Source organism: Meles meles, chromosome 16 (genome assembly GCF_922984935.1).
Source record: "Meles meles chromosome 16, mMelMel3.1 paternal haplotype, whole genome shotgun sequence".
In the NCBI taxonomy this organism is placed as follows: domain Eukaryota; kingdom Metazoa; phylum Chordata; class Mammalia; order Carnivora; family Mustelidae; genus Meles; species Meles meles.
Genome location: NC_060081.1, coordinates 56,965,831 through 56,989,085, shown reverse-complemented (window position 1 = coordinate 56,989,085; position 23,255 = coordinate 56,965,831). Strand labels below are relative to the sequence as shown.

The 23,255-nt window shown below is 43.8% G+C and overlaps 1 protein-coding gene across 3 annotated transcripts in view; it reads right to left on the bottom strand.

The window, feature by feature from the left end:
* The window catches only part of KIF3B (kinesin family member 3B), a 43,756-nt gene extending 21,787 nt beyond the window's left edge, over positions 1-21,969 (bottom strand). The window contains exon 1 of one of the 3 annotated variants that reach the window (XM_045981298.1): positions 21,859-21,969. The gene's annotated coding sequence lies outside the window, so the exon portion shown is untranslated. Of the gene's footprint in view, positions 1-981; positions 1,128-2,401; positions 2,453-21,858 lie in introns of those variants that run through there. The other 2 variants (XM_045981299.1, XM_045981297.1) reach the window with 2 other exon arrangements.
* Between the last annotated feature and the right edge of the window lie 1,286 nt (positions 21,970-23,255).

The window sequence follows — 23,255 nt, the reverse complement described above, 5'->3', positions numbered from 1 at the left end:
ACTAAATGGGTCCTTTGGGAAGGGGTAGCAAGCAAGCAGATCAGAGTGAAGAGATACATACGAGGATCCCAAATTCCTAAAAACCTCAGTGTGGGGTGTTTTTTAGTTTTTGTTTTAAGTAGGTGATTCTCCTGCTTCTTGATTCAGTGACCTCTTTAATGACAGGTCCTTTTCCCTTACATGTTCTCTAGCCGCCCAGGTCTCTGCCCACAAGGCAAGTATTATTAGATTTTTAATCTTCCTGAGCTAGTCTATGCATAGCAAGCAATTACGTATTAGTGCATACTTACCCCCTCCTTCTTAACACAAGTGTTGAATGTTATACACAGTAATAACAGTGTCCTGCACCTTGCTTTTCCTCACTAAACCATGTTCCCTCAATAAATATACAGCTAACTTATTCTTTGTAACAGCAGCAAAATATCCCACTGCCTGGAAGCATCAATTTACTTAACCACAATCCCAGCACTTAAGCTGTTTCTGCTATTTTACTGTGAAAAAAACTAGGCCCACATCCTTTCACATGTGGGAAAGTGTATCTGTAAGATAAATTTCTAACAGCGTAACTGCTGGCTCACAGGATATATGCATTTGTGATTTCAACAGACCCTTAGGACAGCACAATTTCTTTTTAGTTGTGAGGGTGACCTATTCCCTGCCAACAAAGAAGTGTGAGAATGTAAGGCAGTGATGGGCCAGTCTGTGGCTTATGTGATGTACATTAATAAATATAGAGTCAATATGTTCTCCCATTAAGCTTTTATCAAAAATTCGGCTGCTGCTAAGCAATTGGAAACATGAAAAGTTATTTTTTGTACTTTCTAGTCATTACATGTATCAAATAATGTCTAGAATGTCTAGATGTCTAGACTGAAGAGCTAGAAGACCTCTAATCCTCTTGGAACCCATTTTCTATAAAATTGGTAAGACAGGGATAATTCTCCTTCTTTATGGATGATTTTAAGGCTAAGGGGTACTTACAAAGGTGGAAGTACGTTATGAACTAACATAAAGCTGGATTAAAATAAACCAATAGAGATTCATCCAAAACCCTCATCAAAGGGTCATTCCAGAGATTACTGGTGAGCCCTAACTTTTATTCTCTTGTTCAGTTTGTAGTCGTCACCCTAAAAAAAAAAAAATCAGATTAAACTGAGATCCAAATACCTAATCAATGTTTCATTAGTAGTGAAGCTCACAGGGTAACTGGGTGGCTTAGTCGGTGAAGCATCCACCCTCTGCTCAGGTCATGATCCCAGTGTCCTGGGATCGAGCCTCGCATCAGGCTCCCTGCTCAGCCTGCTTCTGCCTCTACTGTTCCCCCTACTTGTGCTTGCTCATTCTTGCTCTCTCTCAAATACATAAATAAAATCTTAAAAAAAAAAAAATGAAGCTCAAGCCATTTAAGGAAAACCATGTAAAAGTCCCTCATTCCTCACCTGTTATGTGCTATTACCATTTTGAGAAGAAAGAACTGCATGTTAGAATGGCCAGTCTGCTTACTACATCTCCCTTTCTCTTCCAGGGCAATGGCCCCCAAGCTACCACTGCAGCTGTGACCCGAGCCTGTCTCTGCCTCCATGTCAGCAGAGACCTGCAAAAGCTGTCCAGGTGCCAAGTTCAAACCCCAGCCCCCTGAGCCTTCTCTGGGGAGGCCTCTGCTGCAGCGCATGGGATGGTTTACACAAGGTCCTAGACTCAGATTAAGAAATGGTAGGGGTGGGGGTGAGGAGGTGATGGGTTGGCTCAGTCGGTGGAGCCTGCAACTCTCTCAATCTCTGGCTTGTGAGTTCGAGCCCCACATTGGGTGATTGCTTAAATAAATAAAACTTAAAAAAAAAAAAAGGTTGGGGGGTTGGTAAGTGGCAAATGCATCAGTGGAGAGATCAATTTTTCTGCATTGCATACTCCTAAAGAGGCAGTTCTTACCTACCAGAACAATGTGGCCCCAAGTCTGTTTAAAAAAAAAAAAAAAGCCTGCAGCAGGGTGACCTTGATGTTCAGCTGCTTGTATTAGAGCATGGTCTATTTTTTGAGCTCTCCGAAATGATAAAAACAAAGGTATGATAATGACCTACAATCATGTTTAAAATGTTTTAAAAAGAAGAATTCCCAAAGCCTGCATCCCCTTAATTAAATCTCAACTCAGAACACAGAACACCATTTCTTTTCAGAACCCACTGAGCTCGACTGAACTAGTCATGTATTATTGACGTAGAACTTTGGGAAGATGGGCTAATTTAATTTCCTGCCACTAGGGCTTAAAAACTTGCTGTGGGTCCTGCTCAAAGGAGAGGGTTTTCTTGGAAGGATGCCCTGACACTCTTTCTTTACTTTATTACCTTCCTTATTCTCCTTCTAGCCGGTCTAATTACAGTGATAAATCTTTAAAGGAACTCACGGCATTGCCAGGAAAGAAGCAACCACAGGTCAGCAGCTCGTCACCTTCATCCTGAAGACATTTTCTGTTAGAACTTGTTATTCCGACATGAACAACCACAGTCTGAATGAAACCCCATGAAAAACCGCATCTCTCCCCAACTTCACCTCTTTTGTCCACTGAGGAAGTCAGTTTCACACTGCTCATGGCAATGACCTCTTCCAGATGGCTCTCCAGCCCTTACAGTTGGATTAACGCACCCTCACCTTTGCTAGTTGTCACAGTCTTACCTCAAATTCTAGAACTAGGTGTGGGTTAGAATCTCACTATTGGCGGGGCGCCTGGGTGGCTCAGTGGGTTAAAGCCTCTGCCTTCTGCTCAGGTCATGATCCCAGGGTCCTGGGATCAAGCCCTGCATCAGGCTCTCTGCTCAGCAGGGAGCCTGCTTCCCTTCCTCTCTCTCTGCCTGCCTCTCTGCCTACTTGTGATCTCTGTCTGTCAAATAAATAAATAAAATCTTTAATAAAAAAAAAAAAGAATCCCACTATTGGCTTCCTACAGAGATTCTAGGACAGAGGTCACAAACTGGTCTCATTCTACCTGAAGCATTTTACTCAGACCATTTTATTTGTTAAAAAAGAGAAAAAATAAGCCTCAGCAATTCCACTACTATGTATGTGTATGTCCTAGTGAACAACTTTTTGCACATGTACACAAGGAAACATGGACAAGGATGCTTCCTGCAGCATGTTAAAATAGAAAAATTGGAAACAACCTGGATATCTATTTTCAGGGGAACTGAAAAATAACACATGGTGTAATCATATCATAGACACTATACTATTCAGTAGGTAAAAGGAATGCATTAGAGTAGAGGTCAGCAAACTATAGCCCATGGGCCAAACCGAGCCGACGACCTGTTTTTTGTAAATAAAATTTTATTGGAACAAAGCCATAACCCTTTGTTTACATATCATCTATGGCTGCATTAGCTATAAAATGGCAAGGCTGAGTAGCTGTAACAGAGACAGGCTGGCTCACAAAACCTACAATATTTACTGCCTGATCTTTTCCAGAAAAAGTCTGCCAACCCCAAATTAGACTTATATATATTTACATGGAAAAATAAACAGGCTGAGTGAAAAAAACAAGTGCAGAGTGATAATTATGACTAAAAATTTACAGAACAATATGGTGTTCATGGAATTGCATTTATGTATATGTAAGTAGTAAAAAAATGCTGTACCCCTGAAGGAAATAATACATTATATGTTAATAAAGATATACAATAATTTATGATAGCAGCTGCTCAAATGTGAGAAGTAGAGAATGGGTTTAAAAATGGGAAGGATATTTCAATTTTATCTATAATAGTTTATCATTTCTCTTAAAAAAAAATACAGGGAGGGGCTCTGGATTGACTCAGTTGATGGAGTGAGAGACTCTTGATCTGAGGGGTTATGAATTAGAGTCCTGTGTTGGGAGTTAAGTAAACAAAACAAAACAAATGGGAAATGAGGCTTGAAGAAAATAAAACAAAACAAATGGGAAATGAGGCTTGAAGAAAATAAGAGAAAATGTTAACAGCTGTAAATCCTGATTGTTTCTTTTTTTTTTTTTTTAAGATTTTATTTATTTGACAGTAGAGATCACAGGTAGGCAGAGAGGCAGGCAGAGAGAGAGAGAGAGAGAGGAAGAAGCAGGCTCCCCGAGGAGCAGAGAGCCGGATGTGGGACTCGATCCCAGGACCCTGAGATCATGACCTGAGCGGAAGGCAGAGGTTTTAACCCACTGAGCAACCCAGGTGCCCCAATCCTGATTGTTTCTCATATTATTCTCTGAATGCTTAAAATTTTCTCAAAAATGTTTTCTCAAAAAAACAAAACAAAACAAAAAAAAAACCCCAAACCCTACCAATTTCACATTTTTAAAAAACCAGGTCTTATGCTTCTCTTGAGGAATGGGAATATCTGACAGCCCTTGGCCCATGCCCTAACTGCAACAATGGGACCTGAGAAACAGCTGCCTCTTTGGAGGACCTGACCTCTCCAATCCTCCCCAGTCCTGCTCCCTATGTCTCACTCCCAGCATGCTTTGCTCATTTGTACTTCCTGCCTGGCTCCTATAGGCATCTCTGTCTATAACCAAATTCATGTTCACATCATCTGACTAGAAAGGCCTGCCATGCTAGCCCATCTTTTTATTTTTTTTAATTATTTTTAAAGATTTTATTTATTTATTTGACACAGAGAGAGAGATCACAAGCAGGCAGAGAGGCAGGCAGAGAGAAAGGGGAAAGCAGGCCTCCTGCTGAGCAGAGAGCCCTAAGCAGGGCTCAACCCCGGGACTCCAAGACCACAACCCTAGCCGAAGGCAGAGGCCCAACCCTCTGAGCCACCCAGGTGCCCCTAACCCATCTTCTTAAATGACACTTACCAAGGTCCTGTAATGACATGGAAAATGTTTATCGTAAATGAAAAAGCAGTTTACAAAACCAAATGCTTGCAATCACAATTCTATAAAAATAAGACACATCACAACATCAACAGCGGGCCACTTTAGGTGATGGGACTAGAGGTGATTTTCCCTGCTTCTTCAACATTCCTGTGTTTTCGAAATGTTCCTTAATGAGTATGCGGTATCTTCAAACGGGAAAAAAATTAAGGCCCAGCAATTTACTGGAAACAGGTGTCCAAGGGCACACTAATGCATCTTTAATCAATGCATTCCAACGCAGTGTCCCTTAAGAACAGACCAGGCAACCACCTGCCAACTGCCTGGCCAGTTCAAGGACTCAGAGTATCTGGAAGGTAGCTGAAGTCATGTGGGCCATCCAAAAAACCACTGCAACTCTCAGGCAAGAAGATAAAGCAACTCCCTATTAAGCAGCCCAAAACAACTCCCTGTGCAAGTTTCTCCCAGGGGAAGTGGCTGCTTCTACTCTGTATCCACCTCATCACCATCAACACCACTCTCTTACAGCTGCTGCTAAGTGTTTTTGAAGTACCAGGGCTCCTTGTTTGCAATCCCTGAACCACCCCAAGAGAGCAAGTCCAATTGTGGGCCCCTGGCTCCCATAATGGCCAGTGATCACTACAGGAGTTACACAGTTTTCAAAGCAGGATTATTCAGCGCCTGTTGAAAAAGAACATCACTGCCCTGCAGAACTTTTTTTTTTTTTAATATTTTATTTTTATTTATTTGACAGACAGAGATCACAAGTAGGCAGAGAGGCAGGCAGAGAGAGAGGGAGGAAGCAGGCTCCCTGCTGAGCAGAGAGCCCGATGCGGGGCTCGATCCCAGGACCCTGAGATCATGACCTGAGCCGAAGGCAGAGGCTTAAACCACTGAGCCACCCAGGTGCCCCCCTGCCCTGCAGAACTTTTAAAAGCACACTGGATTTGTGTTGAGGGAACACTTCTATATCTGCATAAAATATATTTGAAGGGATATTCATGAGCCAGAAAACAACATTGGTTGCCTGTAGGGAAAAAGCTGTATGGTGAGGACCAAGAGTAGGAGGGAGACTTTGTATGTCTACCCTTTCCATCTCTTGAGTTTGGTTTCTTTTTTAAGATTTTATTTATTTGACAGACAGAGATCACAAGTAGGCAGAGAGGCAGGCAGAGAGAGAGAGGGAAACAGGCTCCCCGTCGAGCAGAGAACCCGATGCGGGGCTCGATCCCAGCACCCTGAGATCATGACCTGAGCCGAAGGCAGAGGCTTAACCCACTGAGCCACCTAGGTGCCCCCAATCTCTTGAGTTTTAAATCATAGGAGTATACTGGATGGTCAGAAAAATAAAATTACGGGAAAAAGAAGATGGATAAAGTTGGGGAAGTTAATTAGTAAACTAATATCCAGGTCTTAAAAATCATTCTTTTCTTCTTTTCATGGGCCACCATGGACATAAAGTAATAAAATGTTTTGGGACTCTGGCTCAGTCGGTGGAGCGTGCGACTCTTGATCTGAGTCGTGAGTCTGAGTCCCACGTTGGGTGTAGAGATTACTTATAAAAATAAATAAATATTTTTTTTTAAAAAGGAAAAAAAAATGTTTACTTATAAAAATAAATAAATATTTTTTTTTAAAAAGGAAAAAAAAATGTTTCAATTGATGAACAAAGGGCCCTTAGGAGTAAAAGTACTTATCTCAACTTTCTGTAGAAGGGTCATAAAGCCCTTCCATGGGGTTTACGGCAATGGCAACTTTGATATTCGATTGTCATTACAGTCTGTCATGTAGCCTCAGTCCTAAAGGCATTTAGAGCAAAGATGGCAAAATACCAGACTAATAAAATATAGTCTGTTGTTATTACAATGTTTATAGCCAGATAGTTGTGCAAGCTGTCTAAAAACTTTTTAAACTGTCCCTTATAGTACATATGAGAGCCACAGCTTCTCAAACCAGCAAAGACTATTTGAGAAGAGTTGGAGTAATCAATACCTTCAGTCAATCGATCAACCGATTGAAATGTAATACTCAGAATGTTATAATCCCTTGAAACAGCAACTCCATTTCTTGGAAGTATTTTAAGGACATTAGTAGTAGAATATATGTGCAAGGTGTAATACATGTTTATAATTATTACAGAACCTTCTCTGACCACCTAAATATTCATTAGTAAAGGACTGGTTATGACATACCTCTGCAATGGGAAGTTATGCAGTCATCAAACTGGCAATACACCTCTAGGTGTATTTAGTTATAGGAAGATGTTCATGACATTTTGCTGATGCAGGCTACCAAACAGAAGAGGTATTATGATGCGATTTATGTTTACATGTGTACATACACACGTTCAGAGAAAGATTTCAGGGAAATGGTATAAAGTCATGGTTAAAAGCATGAGCTTTAGTGTTCAACAAGACAGAGTTTGAATTTCTGCACTGCCGCATAGCTACAAAATCTTGAAAGTAGCAGAAGTCATAGTTTCTTACATAAAATGCAGTTAATAACACCTACCTTAAAGAAATGTTCTATGGATTACATAAACTAACAAATGCTCAAGCTTAGCCTAGTACAAGAGTGTAATGAACACTTAGGGAATGCAAGCGACACTGATCTCAGGGGTGAGCTTGCAAGCGATTTTTTTTTTTTTTTTGCTTTCTTTGGCCTTTTTGATAGGTACATATATTTTGTTTCTTATAATCAAGTGGGAGGACTGCAATAAAGCTATTTTTTCTTTGGTGGAAAAAAGTTTAGCACCTTGATTTCTGGTTAAGTGTCTTAGGAAGACAGGCTACTTATCTGGGGGGGGAAAAAAAAAAACCACCTACAAAGGTCACATAAAAGAAACATGAACAAATAAATTCTTGTCCTAAATTCAAATTGGCGCCAGGCATGCCCATCATTTGATAACCCAAACAGGCAAACAAAGAAAGCATTTATCTAGGGGGAAAAAGAGAGAAAGAAATCCCCCCTTTTTTTACCCAGTTGTGAAACATTCACAAAATACATTAAAAATATATTAAAATCTAGAGGATACTCCTCATTAGAATCAGTGTGGGTCTGGGGTTTTGTTATATTCAATAGTCACGACTCATAGTTTGTCAAGAGTTTACTGTAGGGACACTTGGGTGGTTCAGTTGGTTAAGCATTTACCTTCGGCTCAGGTCATGATCCTAGGGTCCTGGGATCAAGTCCCGCATCTGGCTCCTTGCTCAGAAGGGAGTGCTTCTCCCTCTATCTGCTGCTCCCCCTTCTTGAGTGCGCTCTCTCTCTTTGACAAATAAATAAATAAATAAAATCTTAAAAAAATATATTTAAAAAAGAGTTTAATGTATATTCCTCTTCTAATCCTCAAAAGCACCTTAGGAGGCATAGAGGTATTAGCCTTATTTTAAAAAATGTTTTTAAAAAAAACTCTGATGGGAGATTCAGAGAAATTAATCTGCTCAAGGAAATTAAGTGGAACGGTCAAAATTCAAAACTAGGCTTATCTTATTAAAGACCTACATATGAACTTACTCTGAACACATACACATATGTATATGTACATGTGTGTATCAATATATGCATAGATTACAACAATTCAAGTCATATAGGTAAGTATACAGTAAACAAGTAATCTTCCCCCTACCCCTCGGAGAGATACTCAATGCATATGCAAAGCATTAATATATCTATATTGCTCTCCCACCTTTCTTTCTTTCTTTCTTTCTTTTTTTAACTCAATCATACGTATACTATGTATATTCTCCATTTTACTTTATAGATCAATGAGGTAATTTCTGCACCACTTCCCCCTTTAAACAGCTGCCCAGATGTCATGGTGTGGTTGCTTTATAACGTTTTTGATAGGGCACCTGACTGGCTGAGCCAGTAGAGCAACTCTTGATCTCATCAGGGTCATGAGTTCCAGCCCCACAGTGAGTGTAGAGTTTACTTCAAAAAATAAAATAAAACAAATTTATAATATGTTTGGTTATTCAACTCCTGAGGGATTTTCTTATGGTTTCTGGTCTTTTGCTACTGCACACAATGCTGCAGGAATATCCTGAGCACACACCTTTAACTACAGGTAGGAGTAAGGAGCAGCATCCTTTCCCAGAGGTGAAAAAGCTACATACGTTCCTCTCTTGACAGAGGGTGCCGTCTTACCCCACTACCAGTCCCCCTGCTGTCTCCCTAATTCTCCCACCACCAGTGCACCCTGTTGCCCACACCAGCCCAACATACAGAACTTACACTCTCAACCACCATGAGACTATAAAGCCAGACGAGCCTTCCTGCCAGGAACTTCTTATTGGATGTACTAATCCAGGAAAGAAATAAAGTTGTTTCCTTGCTAAAAATGTACACTCTGTTGATGTAAGACACTTAAATCAACCAAATATAACATCTGGCTCTTGACTGGGGCCCTTTTTGGATCTTGATTCATACAAGTCAACTGTTACAAAATGTATGAGACAATCAGGGACATCTGAACTGGATATTAGATGATGTTAAAGAATTATTATGGGGCACCTGGGTGGCTCAGTGTGTTAAGACCTTTGCCTTCAGCTCAGGTCGTAATCCCAGGGTCCTGGGATCGAGCCCCATGTCAGGCTCTCTGCTCAGCGGGGAGCCTGCTTCCTCCTCTCTCTCTGCCTGCTTCTCTGCCTACTTATGATCTCTGTCTCTCAAATAAATAAATAAATAAAATCTTAAAAAAAAAAGATTATTACCTTTTTTTAGGTGTGAAAATGGTGTTCTTCAAAGAAAGTTCTTCCTTTTAGGCATACAAACAAAAGTGTTTTCAGATAAAGTTATGTGTTGTCTGGGATCACAATAAACCAGGGTAGGGCGGGGTGGATGGGAGGTTATCAGTAGAACAGAAGTGCCATGTGCTGATAACTGCTGGAGGTGGGTAATGGGTTCATGCCTCATTATACTATTTTATTTTTATGTATGCTTGGAATTTTCCAAAATGAAAGAAAATGCCTTCTGACCAATGCTTTTCTTTTCCTTTTTTTTTTTTTTTTAAGATTTTATTTATTTATTTGAGATAGAGAGACCATGAGAGGGGAGAGGTCAGAGGGAGAAGCAGACTCCCCACAGAGCAGGGAGCCTGATGTGGGACTCCATCCTGGGACTCCAGAATCATAACCTGAGCCGAAGGCAGTTGCTTAACCAACTGAGCCACCCAAGTGCCCCTCTTTTTTCTACTTTTAAGAAATTTATAATTGTGGGGGTACCTGCCTGGCTCAGTCAGTTAAGCATCTACCTTTAACTCAGGTCATGATCCCAGGGTCCTGGGATGGACCCTGGATCCGAGTCCCCACTCAGTGGGAGGCCTGCTTCTTCCTCTCCCTCTGCCTGCTGCTCCTCCTGCTTGTGTGCTCTCTGTCAAATAAACAAATAAAATCTTTAGGGGAGCCTGTGTGGCTCAGTGGGTTAAGCCTCTGCCTTTGGCTCAGGTCATAGTCTCGGGGTCCTGGGATTGAGCCCTGCATGGGGCTCTCTGCTCAGCAGAGAGCCTACTTCCCCTCTCTCCCTCTGCCCGCCTCTCTGCCTACTTGTGATCTCTCTCTGTGTCAAATAAATAAAATCTTTATAAATAAATAAAATCTTAAAAAAGGAGAAATTTTTAATTGTAGTTAAAAAAAAAACCCACACTTACATAAAATGTACCTTCTTAACCATATTTAAGTGTAGAGTTCAGTAGGTGTCAATTATATCCACATTGTTTTGTAACAGATCTCTAGAACTTTTTCATCTTGCCAAACTGAAACTCTATACCTGTTAAACAAAAACTCCCTGTTTCCCCCTCTTCGCAGCCCCTGGAAACCACCACTGCACCTCCATGTTGTATCATGTGATAAGACTGCCTTGTTTTTGGAAGGCTAAATGATATCCTATTGTACATATATGCCACATTTTTTTAATCCACTAATCTGTCCATGGACATCTGGACTACTTCCACCTCCTGGGTATTCTGAATAATGCTGTAGTAAACATGGGTGTGCTCAATCACTTCTCATTTTTTAAAAAATGTTTTTATTTGAGAGAGAGTGCAGGTGCACAAGCAGGGGGAGGGGCAGGAGGAGAGGGAGAGAGCAAATCTCAAGCAGACCAGGACCCTGGGATCATGACCTGAGCTGAAATCAAGAGTCGGATGTTTACCCTATGGAACCACTCAGAAGCCCCTCAATGACGTCTCATTTTAATAAGACTGCCTTCCAGCTGGGCAGAGAGCCACAGCAAAATCTACATTTAGAAGAGGGAAGTGGCCTGGAATACGGAGGGAGAGATCCCGGCACCTCAGAGATTGAAACCCATGCCCACTGTCCCAGCTCTGAGGCTCTGCATGAGTTCCCTCAGCCCTCCCAGCCTATCTGCTGTCTGTAAAATGGGAAGACCACCAACACCAGGCCTGCTGCCAGGGGGGCTGTGTGAGGATCCGAAGAGACAAGCACTACAGGGCCTGACCTGCAGGAGGGGCTTCTGCCCTGACCCAATTTAGAGGAGAAAAGTCCTGAGATGGGGGGGGGGGGGGAGGGAGTAACTTGGCACACCAAGTTAATAAGTGGCAAAATACCCAGAAACCAGGTCTACCTGGCTCCAAAGTTCATGGCCTTTTTTCCACACCAGCCTGAGATATCAGTCATCAGGTGGTCTCTTCACATTTTTTTTTAACCATATCCAGACACCACCTGTATTATTATTTACTCAAGGTTTTTCTTTAAATCTTTCTTTTTTTTTAATCTTTCTTTTAACCCAAATTTATTCTTAAAAGAAACTTTATATCACTAACATGCTAGAAAATCAGTATCACATGCTGTAAGTAGAGGTAACTATGAAAATAAATACAAGGACACATAACAATGTTACTCAGTTCTAGCCAGCATTTCAGCTTCCCTAAGGACAGAGATCTGATCTCTCTGGGATGGAAAGCCAGCTTAGCAGACAGGAACCAAACACTCTTCTAGACACAGGAGAATAACCAAGTGATCTTAAAATGGAATAATGCTCTGACTGGGTGGGTGCCGTTGGTTAGGCTCTGACTCTTGGTTCCGCCTCAGGTCATGATCTCGGGGCCCTGACACTGCGCCCTGCTTGGGCTCCATGCTTTATGCTGAGTGTGGAGTCTGCTTAGAGTCTCTCTCTCTCCTTTTCCCTCTGGCACTCCCTCTCCTCAAATAAATAAACCTCTCTCTTTTTAAATTTTTATTTTTTTTTAAAGATTTTTATTTATTTGACAGACAGAGATCACAAGTAGGCAGAGATGCAGGCAGAGAGAGAGGAGGAAGCAGATTCCCTGCTGAGCAGAGAGCCCCATGCGGGGCTCGGTCTCAGGACCCTGGGATCATGACCTGAGCCGAAGGCAGAGGCTTTAACTCACTGAGCCACCCAGGTGCCCCAAATCTCTCTTTTTTAAAAGATTTTATTTATTTATTTGAGAGACAGAGAGTGAGTGACAGAGAGAGAGTACAAGCTGGAGGAGGCACATAGGGAGAGGGAGAAGCAGGCTCCCCCCTGAGCAGAGAGCCCAATGTGGGACTCAATCCCAGGACCCTGGGACCATGACCCAACTGAAGGCAGACACTTAACCAACTAAGCCACCCAGGCATCTCTCAAATAAATAAATCTTAAAAAAAAAAAAAAAAAGCGAATAATACTCATCATGCCATTCAATGTAATTTAGGATGTTGTATTTGAGTGCCACCAAAAATCTTCTCTTGTCCCGCTCTGGTTTAACTCTACAGAATCTAACCCCCTCTAGGTTCCCAAAATCAGAATCCCATTTTATCAAAATTTCTGGTGATCTGTGTGTACATTAATGTTGGAGAAGCTCTGCCTACATATGCCACCTCTAGAGTTAACAGTTCCCAAAGTCAATGAAGCAGAATATCCTATAAATTACAGGATTTATTTCAGTAATGTGATGATGGAAATACTTTTTTTTAAAACCCTCTCCAAAAGTCCACCAGTACTGTCATGGCTCACTGCCCAGGTCCACAACAATATGCGTGCTCTCCCAGCTCACACAGTGCCCACACCTGACAATGTATGTAGGGCATTTCTGGCTAATGTCACCAACCAACCAACAGCCTATTCAGGGAATGGAGGGTTGAAATAGGACCACCTTCTGGGTCTTACACACTGGAAATTTTGTATCAAAAAGAAAAGTAATTGGGGCGCCTGGGTGGCTCAGTGGGTTAAGCTGCTGCCTTCGGCTCAGGTCATGATCTCAGGGTCCTGGAATCGAGTCCCGCATCGGGCTCTCTGCTCAGCAGGGAGCCTGCTTCCCCCTCCTCTCTGCCTGCCTCTCTGCCTACTTGTGATCTCTCTCTCTCTGTCAAAAAATAAATAAAATCTTAAAAAAAAAAGTAATTAAGGACAAACAGCAAAGAAGGCTAAGAAAAATTATTAAAAGATCCTTATGGCATGTGAATTATATTTCAATAAAGCAGGGGTTTTTAAAAATTATTTTAGAAGTACCTAATAAAATTTTAAGAAGGAAAATGAACACTTCTCCTTTAGAACTTTTTCAAGTTCTAACTTTCCCCAAAGTATTTATTTAGAATTGTTCTCTTATGTGGCTGAGAGAAAAGCAGAGATGTCCATTAAAGCACTATATATATGTGATTATAAAAAGTTGGAAACAGGGGCGCCTGGGTGGCTCAGTGGTTTAAGTCTCTGCCTTCGGCTCGGGTCGTGATCTCTGGGTCCTGGGATCGAGCCCCGCATTGGGCTCTCTGCTCAGTGGGGAGCCTGTTTCTCCCTCTCTCTCTGCCTGCCTCTCTGCCTACTTGTGACCTCTCTCTCTGTCAAATAAATAAATAAAATATTTAAAAAAAAAGTTGGAAACAAACGCCCAATGCTAGGGAGAGTTTACTATAAACATGGAAACATGGTTATGAAATGTTAAATGAACATTTCCAAGTGGAAAATGAAAGGTCCGCTTTGAGTACATTTATCTGAAAGTGTATTTGTAAGTAGACAAGTGTGCTGAAATTGACATAGGATACCATTTTCACTGGTAATCCCTCCCCACCAAATTGTAATAATGTCTGCTTTTGCAACTTTATTTAGACACTAACTTGTTCAAAACATTATTGAAGGAGGCTACCTTTATAATTAAAAAATTTTAACAATTAAATCATCTAGTTTAAGAAAATTGTCAGAAATGCAGACAAAGGTGTATGCAAAGATAATCACCAAGATGTTCTCTGTAGCATTATTTATAATATTCAATATTGAAACTAGCCTAAAAGACAATAATAGGGGAAACAAGTAACAACTGTACATCCCAGAGAAAAAAATATATTTAGGATATATTTGCCTTTGGATAGTAAAATGTTACAGTGATTAGTTCTGGGTGGTAGGATTTAAAGTGAATCTTTGAAAGCCTTTTTTTTTTTTTAAAAGATTTTATTTTTACATGATCTCCACACCCAACATGGGGCTCAAACTCACAACCCCAAGATTAAGAGTCACATGCTACACCGACTGAGCCAGCCAGGGGCCCCCAAAGTGAATCTTATTTAATCTTTTCAGGACTTTCCTCATTTTCCCTCAGCACAAATTCATTATTTTTATAATGAGGAAGAAAAATTATATTTAAAAAATGCTGGGAAATAAATAAATAAATAACTTAAAATGCTGGCAACTGAAGAAATAAGGAAGGAAAAACATGATGTATTTCTTAGGCTAGAATCTGATTCATTACTGCAGATCTTGCAAAACCAGTAACTAAGCGCTATCTTTTTGCAGTTATTGTAAGTAACCTGAACTGATACTTCATCTCATCTGAATGGAATCTTTTGTAATTTACTAGCTAGGTTTTTTTGCTTAGGTTATTGAAATGTGTTACAAAGTAATGACTACTGCAATCCACTCTACTGCTGGAGACTGTGCTAGAAGCTTTTAGTTTCTATTTACTTTATTCCCACACCAAAGCCCCAAAGAAAGCAGTTCCTGGAACCACTGCTGAAGGTGATCTGAAAGACCCCAGAGTAGGTAAGAGCAGGTCTTGTCTCTACTCCCAATAATCACTACAGTTTCTAGTTCCCTTGGACCAGCTTCCATTTATACACTGTGTTCAGAGATGACAAAATGCAAATGCTGCAAATACCCTGCCAAAAACTTTAAAAATAAAACCACACCCACCACAATTATCACTGGGTGCTCTCTAATGCAAACTCTGATTTAAATAAATCAGCATACTAAAGATAGATCTGCCTGTGTGTGAAGAGCTCAATGCCTGCAGTGTGACAAAGTGTGGAGACACAATGTGTCACCATGACTAACTGAGCCTTAAACATGAGCATCCCGAGCTGCAGTGCAGATGTGTGACGCTAATAAGATGAGCTGATTACAATCAATGATCTCTGGCTGCCAAGAAATCTGGTCTAAAAGCCCCACCCTGGAAGGTCTGGGTGAAAGCCCAGCATGAAGTCACCAAGGAAGAAGAAAATACCACTCAGCTCCTCATTCAGTCTTCCAGGCAGGGCCGGAAGAGCCTTAGAAGGCTGTCCCAGGTCCTTATTTTGTGTATACAGAACCTGAAGGCCAGAGAGGTTGAGTTACTTGCCCCCAGGTCACACAGCAAGTGGCAGAATCGCTACTAAAATTCTTGCCCCAACTCCTCAGATCCTACCTCCTTTTCACACCAGAATTTCCCATGATGGCATACCTTGACCAAGAAATCTTTCTAAGACTCTGGGGAGATCAGGAGATATTGAAAGGAAAATAATGAGCCCATGGGGCAGAGAGGGAAAACTGAGGCACCACAAAACTGAAGCTTTGGCAGTCAGTCAGCGGGTGGTACGGGACTTGGGCTGCCCTCTTCTCACCCATACAGATGTTATCACCACCATCAAGAAACACTGTAGGGCCAAATGACTCAGTACAAGCAGTACAAGCTCACAGTTCCCACCCGCGTCAGCTGTTTTGGCCTTGAGTGTTGGACTGCTAAGAAGTGTCAGAGGTGGCTTATCTTATAAATTCGAAATCTGTTTACTGACTATCGGTCAAGTGATTGACATCCAGGTTCAGTTAATATAGCTCAAGGGTCCCCCCCCCCTCCCCGATTTCCTCGAACACTCTTTGAAGTCACTTTTTTTTTTAATGAATAGGATATATTTTTTTTAAGATTTTATTTATTTATTTGATAGAGACATAGTGAGAGAGGGAACAGAAGCAGGGGCAGAGGGAGAGGGAGAAGCAGGCTCCCCGCTGAGCAGGGAGCCCCAAGCGGGGCTCAATCCCAGGGCCCTGGGATCATGACTGGAGCCGAAGGCAGACGCCTAACGACTGAGCCACCCAGGTGCCCCTGAAGTCACTTTTTCATCAGCATTTGACATTGGTTACCCACAAAGCGAAGAGAAGGGCTCCAGACAAGACAGCAAGGATATACTGTCCCCCTGAAAGATGAATGAACTCAGTGGTAGAAGGAGCAACGGACTTGGACTCAGAAGATCTGGAGAAGTTATTTCACTTTTGTATGCCTCTACGTTCCTCTTCTGGAAAGTGCAATTCATATCAGTACCCATGTTCAGGGCTGCCTTGAGGACTAAAAGAGACAACCTGTGTCAAGCACTTATGACAGCGCTTGGCTGGATAAGCGCTGGCTAGTCCTATTACTTTTATTATCATTATCATGGGCAAGACCTAGTTTTGCCACTTATTACCAAAGGAGTGCACCTGAAACTCTTAACTCACGCAGGACACACTGGGGGTCTTGGTAAAATACAGTCTGGTGAATTATCTAGGTCCAGATTTCTAACAAGCTTCCAGGAGCCATGGGTACTTCCATCATGCAAAACACACTCTGAGCAGCAAGGATCTACCTAACCCAGCACCTAACAGGTGCCTAACACTGACAAAAACAAATGAACTCTTAGCATCTCAGCACCTCGTCTGTAAACTGAGGGTAGATCATATTCCACGTGATCTCCACTGATGGGCATTAGTAAATAAGAATGCACAGGAAAGAGCATTCTGAACTGCTCTACAAGTGGAGGTGATGGGATTATCAGTCTTACTGAGTGTGGAATTTACAACATTGTAAAGCCTAAATTTACAAGAGCAATTATTATTTTTTTTAAAGATTTTATTTATTTATTTGACAGAGAGAGATCACAAGTAGGCAGAGAGGCAAGCAGAGAGAGTGAGAGGGAAGCAGGCTCCCTGCCGAGCAGAGAGCCCGATGCGAGACTCGATCCCAGGACCCTGAGATCATGACCTGAGCCGAAGGCAGTGGCCTAAACCACTGAGCCACCCAGGCGCCCCTACAAGAGCAATTATTAACATGTATGAAAAAAAGGCTGGAATTCTCTTGCTCAGAAGAGATCCTCCATGCAAGGATCCTCTAGGAATTCTGGCAAGACATAACAGCTTTTCAAGGGATCCCCAAATCAAAAGCTCTGAAACTTTAGAAATGTCATTTGATGGCCAAGGAAAGAACCACTTTGGCAGGGAAACTGTGGCCATGTGAGGCACCGACGGTGAGCTTCTCCAGAGATTCCATTTTCTCTCCCCGAGCTGGCCGGCCTCCTTCCAGCCTTCATCAGCCAAGATCTCGAGTCAGGACAGCAATGGCAACAGCATGAGACAGATGGGCACTGCCCTGGCAAAGCCCACGCCTGCCACTCCACAAACTGGCCAAGAGCCAGAATGCAAGAAGAGCAGGGCTTGCGGGTGTCCAAGGTGGGGGCTTCTGTGAGACGCATCCGGCTGTCCTCCTGCAGTGTGAGCTGGGCTCTCCACCCCCAGGACTATAAGGTATGATGTTTATGCCTTCTGCTCCTCCAGCAGGTTCAGCGCAAGCCATCGCTTATTCTTCCTCACAGGGCACCTTACCAAAAGTTCTTTCATCATTTTAGAGGCAGATGGCACCACCAACATCTAACTGCTCAGGCCAAAAACCCAGCAGTCATCCTGGATTCCTTCGGCTCTTCTCCCAACCACCATCCTGCTGCTCCTGCCCCCAAAACACCTCCCCAATTCACCCTCCTGTACCCATCTCCAGTGCGACCCCTCTAGCAGGCCACCATCACCTCTCTACTGGCCTACTAACTACCTTTCTGGCTGCCATGCTTATCCCCCTTAAAATTCATTGGCCACAAAGAGGCCAAAGTGATTTAAAAAAAACAAAAAACAGGGGCGACTGAGTGGCTTAGTCAAATAAGTGTCTGCCGTAGGCTAAGGTCATGATCCCAGGGTCCTAGGATAGAGTCAATTAGGGCTCCCTGCTTAACAGGGAGTCAGCTTCTCCCTTTGCCCCTCCCTCCTGCTTGTGTTCTCTTTTAAATAAATAAAAACCTTAAAAAAAAATAGACTATTGTCACTCCCCTTCTTAAAGCCTTCAACGGCTTCCCACGCCTTTAAAATTAAATCACAATCACTTACTCTAGCCTATAAGCCCTGTAAGACACGAGGCCTCTCCATTGGCCCACCTCACCTCTCCTCCTATCACCTCTAGCTCACCTGCTGCCACTGCTCTGAGCCTTTTTTTCAGTTCCCAGAACTTACCAAACTTGTTTTCTCAGAGCCTTTACCCTAGCTGTTCCTTCTATCACATTTCCAAATGGCTGGCCCCTTCTGGCAGCAAATCTCAGCAAAAGTGTCACCACCGTAGGGGCACCTGGGTGGTTCAGTCACTTAAGCTTCCGACTCTTGATTTGGGCTCAGGTCATGATTTCAGATTCTGGGATTAAGACTCACATTAGGCTCCCTGTTCAGCAGGGAGTCGGCTTGGGAATTCTCTCTCCCTCTGCCACTCACCACTATACGTTAGCGCGCCGGTGCATTCTCTCTCACTAAATTAAATAAATGGACTAAAAAAATTGATTAAAAAAAAAGTCACCACCTTACAGAGAGGCCTTCTCTGACTATCTAATTAAAGTAGCAGTATCAAGGGGCCCCTGGGTGGCTCAGTCGTTAAGCGTCTGCCTTCAGCTCTGGTCATGATCCCAGGGTCCTGGGATCGAGCCCTGCATTGGGCTCCCTGCTCATTTGGAAGTCTGCTTCTCCCTCTCCCACTCACCCTGCTTGTGTTCCCTCTCTCTGTCAAGTAAATAAATAAAATCTTTTAAAAATAAGTAAAGTAGCAGCGTCCCAATCCCCATAAGAAGCTACTGTTTCTGACATCACTGTTTTAGTATTTTCACAGTCCTTATTTCTATCCAAATTACCTTGTTCATTTATTGGTTTATTTCTCTATTGTTGCCACTGGAATGTAAACTGCGTGGAAGCAAAGACCTCATCTACTTCTGAACCATCATATCTCCAGGCTGCAACAGGGGCCGGACACATATGAGGTGCTCAGCAAATGTGGCGTGAGTAAAACTGAGGCAGCACAGGGCAAGAGCACTGAACTTGGAGCTGGAAGACCCAATTCCCAGGTGAAACGGGTCACTTACTAGAAGCATGGTTTCTCTCATCTTACGTCCCTTGACTGCAAGATGGGGATCTTACATCTTCACCTTACCTTCCTTGTAGGGCTACTGTGAAGGCACACTTAAATGCTTTTGTAAACCAGTAGGCACCATACAGAGAGCACCGTATTATCAATCAGAGCAAGAGAAGGTTCTTTCTCAGGGACCCAGGCACCCAACGGAAGCCTAGGGACACAAAAGAAGACATGTGGACCAACAGCGGTAAACACAAGATAAGAATTCATTTAAAGAAGCCAGATCATAGGGCGCCCGGGTGGCTCAGTCATTAAGCGTCTGCCTTTGGCTCAGATCATGATCCCAGGGTCCTGGGATCGCCCTGCATCGGGCTCCGTGCTCAGCTGGAAGCCTGCTTCTCCCTTTCCCTCTCCTGCTCCCTCTGCTGTGTTCCCTCATTTGCTCTCTTTGTCAAATAAATAAATAAAATCTTAAAAAAAAAAAAAAAGTCAGATCATTTCCAAAGCCAGTGATATGCAAACTAAGTTCTGGGGCCCTTGAAGTATAGGGCATTGGGACTGAATTCCACATGCTCTGTTGTGCTCGGCACCGAAGGGTTTAGTACACATTTACTGAACTGGGAGCTGGGCTACCACCTGACATCCTACTATCAGCTTTCATCTTTCTTCTCAACCCATTCTGGCATGGGGTTGCAGGTTCTTGGAGCCACCCTGTAATAACACTAACATTTACGTTATACTGTGACAGCTACTGTTTCAAGCTTGCAGTGATCTTCTGAGGTTGACAAACCTGGTGCTGTGAGCACATACTTTATTCACTCGCCGACTGTAAACAGAATATAGAGTATAGGTGCTATGTTAAGCCCAAATAATAATGGCTAACATATATCAAACATGCCAGGCACTTTACGTGTCTTAAGCTTAAATGAATCCTCACAACAGCCATACATGGTGGATGCTATTATTATCCCCATTTTACAGATGAGGAAGGCGCAGCACAGAGATGGAGTCTGTTGATGAATGGCACGCAGCCTGGAGGCAGCAGAGCCAAGCTTTGAACCCAGACACCAGATTCCATGTTGTGAACCACTAGCTTGGCATCAGAATTGCCCAACAACACTGAAGAGCCCTTCAGATGTCATCTAGCCCTTTTCCTTCATTTTAGAGAGGACGGGACTGAGGGATAGAGAAGCCCCCCTTTAAACATGCTAGCTCTTTTTTGAGATCCACACTTTGGATGGTGTTTATTTAAATGAAGCTTTATATAAGATCTTATTTCCTTGCCACTGGGGGGGAAAAAAAGGCTCTAGCCATAGCAGTTAGAAGAAACATAGAATACCTGGTGGCTTTGTAACAGCTGTTGTTGCGAAAGCAGAGACATCAGGATACAGGGCAGAAAATATGAGATTTACCTGGAAATGTGTCCAGCTCCGCCACTTTATAAAGATAAGATTCTTAGGCAAGTCATTCACTTTTCTGAGCCTCAGTCTCCTCTTCTGTGAAATGGGGATAACATCACACCTACCTGGCCAAGTCTACGTGAAGATTAAATGAGATAATGTACCTGAGAAGTGCTTCTTAATTATACACTTACAAATAGCGATTAAGCTTTAAGCACCTTCCAAGAGACATTTAAAAAAAAAAAAAAAAAAAAAGACACACCCTTTTGCTCCGGAAGGGTCAACAAAGCCCAAGTATTTGAAAATGAGACCATAAACTCAGTCATCTACAAGAACTTGAACTCACCGTCTCCACCACCAGGGCTACTTGCGCAGGGCCGCTTCACCTCCCCTGCTCCGACCAGCATGGAGAAGGAAAACTGGGGGCAGTGGGATGTCAAAAGCGGAGGAATACATAGGAGCCCGAGCTCTGCACACTTAAATCCCACCCGTCTCAAAGTCATCTCCCGGAGGCCTCGCCCAAACCTCCCCACATGCCTCCTAATAAGCTTGCTGGACACTTACTATGCGCCAAACTCCCTGACATACCCTGTTTCACGGCCTACCCTCCGTGGTTCATTAACTCATTTTACAGATACAGAAAAGGCGGCTCAGAGATTAACTTGCCCAAGACAAGGCCACACAATTACTAAATGGAGATGCAGTCTCCCACTCAGACACTCTCGACTTGAAACCGGACTCTTGGTCCTCATGTCAGGGTGCCCTAAGAATTCTCCCTCGCCCCATTCAGGACATTTTCAACGTACACACCTCATCATCTTAACCACTCTGAGCAGCAAGTGTTCGGAGATCCCTGAACGGTCGACCGAAGCCTGACAGGGGAAGGGACTTGCCCAAGGTCACACAGTGAGCCGGGGCAGCGGCGGGGTTCAGACCCAGGCTCTCGCTTCCCCGCCTCTCTCCAGAGCTGGGTCCCTGACCACGGCCGCAGACCCCGCCGGGTGGACCCCGACCCCTCGCGGCCGGGTCAGAGGGTCGGGCCGCACCTCCGCCCGAAGGAGGAGGGGCGAGGCCGCCCAGACCTCCGGAGGATGCCCGGGAGGCAGGGCAGAGGATGCTCCCGCTCGCGAAGCAGCAGAGCCAGGCGGCGGCTGCGGCGCGGGCCCCCGGGCAGAAGGCTGCCGGCGGGCAGGATGGGCCTGCCCCGCGGCAGCCCGGGCCCCTCCCCGACTCACCTGCGACGCGAGCAGACAGCGGACGGCGGCGGCGGCGGCGGCGGCGGGGGCGGCGGCAAACCCCGGGCTCAGCCATTCCCCGCTGCCCCGGATGGGGAGAGAAGGCAGCCGCTCACTTCCTTAGCAACCCGGCTCAGCGACCCACTTCCTTAGCAACCGGTGTCAATTTCAATAACTTTATTGGAACACGAGCGGCGAACAGGGAAACCGGCGGAGCGGAGCCAGGCGGGGCACCGTACTGGCGCTAAGTAGGTTCCCAGCGCGCCTGGGTCCTTTCACCCACCCAAGAGGTGTGAGGCGAGCAGGTCGTGGAATGCCTCCATCTGCCAGACTATCGTGCCTCAGTTTCCCCATCTGTAAAATGGAACTCGCTGCCTTGGTCGCGCCACAGGATTTCAGCGGCCGTTTGACCTTTCCAAAAGCGCTTACACATTCATTATCTGACTTAAGTCCTGAACTGCTACTGAGACTGCTCTCATTTAGGGTCACTCAGTCACTCAAGCCGAAAACATTTAGGGATTATTCCTGCCTCTTCCCTCTCCTTCACCCCCTCACCCACTCAGTCACCATATCTCTTAATCTATCTCTCAGATACCTCTCCGGTCGGTCCACCTTTCTCCATCTTCAGTGCCACCGCACCAGGCCAGGCCGCTCTCCCCTCACCTCTAGATTGGCTGAAATATCTGCTTCGGTTCATGTCCAGCCCTGCCCTGCCAAGCCATTTTTCCCTAAGGCCGCCAGAGGAATCATTTCAAAAGGTAAAAGAAAGCATGTCACGGTCCTGGCTTAACATCCTTTGATGGAACCTCACTGCTCCTAGAATCAAATCCAAAACCCCTATTGCTTCCTACAAAATTGCTAAAAATCTGTTCCAGCGACGTTGGTCTGAAAGGCCAGTCTAACCACCACCCCCTCAAGAAGAATCCATACGCTGGGGGCCCATGGGGTGGCTCCAAGGGTTAAGACTCTCACTTTGATCTCAGCTCAAGTCTTGATCTCAGGCTCATGAGTTCAAGCCCGATGTTCAGCTCCATGCTGGGTTTGAAGCCTATTTATAAAAAATAAAATCCATATGCCATGCCCCACCAAACAGAAAGCTCCACAGGAGCAGAGTCTGTTTACTACTATAGCTGCCATGCCTAAAATCTTGCCTAGTCAATAGTAGGTGCTCAATAAATACGTGTTAAGTATTACATAAATGAATACCTGAGATGCTCTTCCTTACCCCACACCCTACTTTTGTTTACTTTAGCAAATATTGCTACTTGCTCCCCAGAGCTTTTTCCTTGTTCCTGAACACACAAGTAGATGACATTTCTCAACCTTCCTTGCAGTTAAGACCAATTTCTGGCCAACTGAGTATGATATGTACATTCTCAGACCTGGTGTATAAAAAC